The 3,472-nt window shown below is 57.1% G+C and overlaps 1 long non-coding RNA gene across 1 annotated transcript; it reads right to left on the bottom strand.

The window, feature by feature from the left end:
* Positions 1–555: 555 nt before the first annotated feature.
* On the bottom strand, positions 556–3,237 carry LOC123349918. Its single transcript, XR_006573674.1, has 3 exons — positions 2,873–3,237; positions 1,319–1,357; positions 556–661 (listed from the first exon to the last, which is right to left on the bottom strand). It is a non-coding gene; the product is annotated as an uncharacterized LOC123349918 (long non-coding RNA).
* Positions 3,238–3,472: the final 235 nt, after the last annotated feature.

Here is a 3,472-nt window from a genome sequence, read left to right as displayed (position 1 = left end):
ATGTTCAGGTGCCAGGGCTGTTATAAAGAGGATGGTGATCAGTTGTTCTCAGCCCAACATTTCTAGGATGTTGCCATCTCCCAGCTGCCAGGGCTGAGCCGTCTGAGCTGAGATGGGTGAAACACGGGGAAGGGGTTGGGAGAGGGGGAGCTGTTCCCCGTGACAAATTTTGAACAAAGATCTTTTATTAGAAATTTTTGATTTCATGTTTTGAAAATGGATGAATTTCAGTATTTGGATTTTCAGGGGTTTTTCATGTAATTGTTCTCACTGTGCCATTCACCGCTCTTTCCCATGATGCTGAGTTGCTGGGCAGGCATGAGATGGGACACACCCACCCACCCACACACACACACCCCTTACCAGTGACACTGAGGTGCTGGGAAGGGCTGAGCAGGGATCTGGTCACCTGGTTGTCACTGTCCTTGATTTCGTATCTGCAGGAGTAATTCCCTGAGCTGTCCCTGGACACTGCATAGTGATAGTTGCAGATGGCCTTCTTCTCCAAACCCTTCTGGGATGAAACCTCCTCCCCATCCTTACAGAAGGTGATGCGGGTGGCCAGGACCTTGGAGAACACGGAGCACGCACAGAAGCAGCATGGAGTCCCCTGGCTGGGCAGTCGTCTGGTTCAAGGAGAAGATGGGGCCCCAGAGAGTGCCTGGGATGGGGAATGGGTCAGAGCTGTCGGTGGTGCCCAGCGCTGTCGATGGGGCAGGAGGTAAATGGTGGGTGGGTCTGTGCCATGTCTCAGATGGAGGCTCTGATTCCAGCCCAGCTGGCCCAATGGGAGGACGAGCTCTCTCTGGTGACTGGAAACTTTATAAAGTGGGTTAATTTGGGCTGTGTAAGAGCCTAAGGGCTCGGCTGAGCTGGGTTCCCATTGTCTGGCGCTGCGCACATTCCTAGAACAAGGGGCCCTGGTGCTGGCATCCCGCTGACTCAGCTGGGGCAGTATGGGCGGGAGTGAGGTGAGGGGCTGGAAGCCAGTGCCATGGGAAGGTAAATCCCTTGGGGTCAAAGCTGTTTGCTTCCCAGGGACAGTGCCCCAGAGGTGGGATGGGTTGTACACGTGACTCTCTCACCCACATGTCATACCAGGCCTGGGTCATAGCAGAGCTGACAGGCAGCGGGGCAGGGAGTGGAGTCAGTAGACCTCACCCTGCTCAGATCCCACACATCCCAGCCCACCTTCCTGTGCCATTGCCGCTGGCATCACACTGAGCAGGGAACAGCCTAAGGGGTGGTGGCTGGATGCCCTGGAGAGGAGGGGTAAAGGCCCTGGGTAGGTTGGGGACAGACAGACAGATGGACTCACCGGGAGCTGAGCAGATCTCCTGGCTGCTGGGACTCAGCACTGGAAACAGAAAGGTGACGTGTGTTCGGTGACCGGCTAGACTTTCCCCTGTTGTGAGATGCCCTGAATGTTTGGTGGAATCTCTGCGCCTCCCATGAGCACAAGTCCTGGTTTCTGCCCCACCCATCCCACCAGATGCACCCCCACCTGCTCCCTGAGATTGTGCCATGAACTGTGCAGAGTCCTGGTCTCTGGGTCCCTTCCTGAAACACAGCTCTGGGGTTGGATCCAGGCTGTGTGACTTGGGCTCGGCCCAATAACGAGTCTGACCCTGAGCCCCAGACCCAGGACCCCGAATTCTGGGGGAATCCAGAACTGGAGCCCAGAGTGGATCCCAGGTCAGTGTTTCTAGCCCCTCGGTAACAGGGAGCCCTGGGGCTGGACCCCAATAATCCCCTACCCTCCAATGGCAATGGCCCTCCCTGCTCTCTCTGCCTCCAGGCTGAGCTGACAACCCATGAGCATCCTCCTCCGAGCCCAGCCCATCTTGACTCCATGTCTCGGTGTGGGGAGCTGGTCCCAGTGCCATGCTAAGTGTTTGAATACAGTGAAATGCCAGGTCACAGCTCCCAACAATGGACACCAGCCAGACCTACAGCCTGGGCCAGGACAGCAGGGACCAGGGGAAGGATTTAGGGCCCCAGGGGACAAGTAACTCAACATAAGCTCCCAGGCACCATGGGGGCAGCAGGGCTGCTGTGCTCCTGGACTGTGTAAGGAGGGGAGCAGGACCAGAGAGGGGATTTCCCTCAGCATACAGCCTTGGTGAGTCCAATCCTGGATCCTGTGCCTGGTTCTGGGGGGTCCCAGATTAAAAGGCTGTTGGAAAAGTGCAGAAGGTGCAGGGCATTGCCAGAAAAACAGTGCAAGGGCTGGAGAAGAGGCCCCCCAGGACAGGCCGGGGGAGCTCTGTGTGTAGAGCTGCTCAGACAGCTGGGCTGGTCACAGTGTCCAAACTCCTTCCAGGGGAAAAACCCCAGGTGCTGACGGGCTCCTCAGTGCAGCAGAGACAGGCAGAACCAGACCCAAGGGCTGGACGCTGAGTCTGGGCAAACTCCAGTGAGAAAGGAGGCAGCAGTTTCTCCCCGTGCGGGGGATTAACCCCCAGTAGCAGCTCCCCAGGGAAGTGGGGGAGTCACAGCCAGGCTGGAGGCCTTTCTGAGGGATGCTTTAGTCAAACGCAAGTGAGTGGGCTCAGTGCAGGAGAGCTGGGGGAAGTTCTCTGCTCTGGGCTATCGGCGGTCAGACTGGATGGGCTAATGGTGCCTCCCCCCTTAAACTCTGTGAAGCTGTGACTGTAACCCCAGTCTGGGCCGACTGCTAGTCCCGGCCCATCCCCAGCACCAAGTGCTGGTCCTGTGCTGATTTGGGACAGTCTCACTCCCTCAAACACCGCAACAGCACAACCCTCCCTGCCACTAAAGGGGATTTGCCGACAGTCTGGGCCAGGGGCTGCACTCAGTTCTGTTTCCTCCCAACCTGCTATGAATTAGCACAGGGGTCCCAGATACTCACCGGGAAGCAAGAGGCACAGAGACAGGATCATCGGGACAGTCGGGGGTCTGGATCAGGGTCCAGTGACTTCTGCTCTTGATGGGGTCAGGAGGGGATAATCTGCAGTGACTCCTGCCCCTTCTGCTCCTTACATCGAGGGGAGAGCACAATCTCACCCCCCACCCCTCCTCGGGCTCCAGGCTGCCCCCTCAGGGCTCATGGCAGAAGGCCCCTCTCTCTGCTCGGAGTCTCTGCCAGCCCCTCAGGGCTGGGCTGTGAACCCAGATGCTGTCGCTGCTCTGAGTCCCCTGCAGGACCGTATGGCTGAGGCTAAGTTCCAGCCCCTTTCTGCTCTGCCCCGTCCTGTCCTCATGTCTGAGCATCACCGTTCCCTATTTCCTGTCCAATATACCACCCCCACACTCCGGCCACAGCATCTTTATTTAGGGCTGAAAGAATGAGAATTAAAGGCACGTCAAATACATCAGTAAAAGCCCTCCCCTGATTTAGTAACAGAGGGAGCACAGGCCTGGTCTGGCTGGAGGGTTTAACAATAATCCTACCTCGCTCATCCAGAGATGTGAAAGTGCTTAATGCCTGAGGGAAACAGACAGCTGCAGT

The sequence above is a fragment of the Mauremys mutica genome, chromosome 15 (assembly GCF_020497125.1).
Source record: "Mauremys mutica isolate MM-2020 ecotype Southern chromosome 15, ASM2049712v1, whole genome shotgun sequence".
NCBI classification, from domain to species: domain Eukaryota; kingdom Metazoa; phylum Chordata; order Testudines; family Geoemydidae; genus Mauremys; species Mauremys mutica.
Note: the sequence above shows the minus strand (reverse complement) of the source record. Positions and strands in the feature narration are given on the sequence as shown.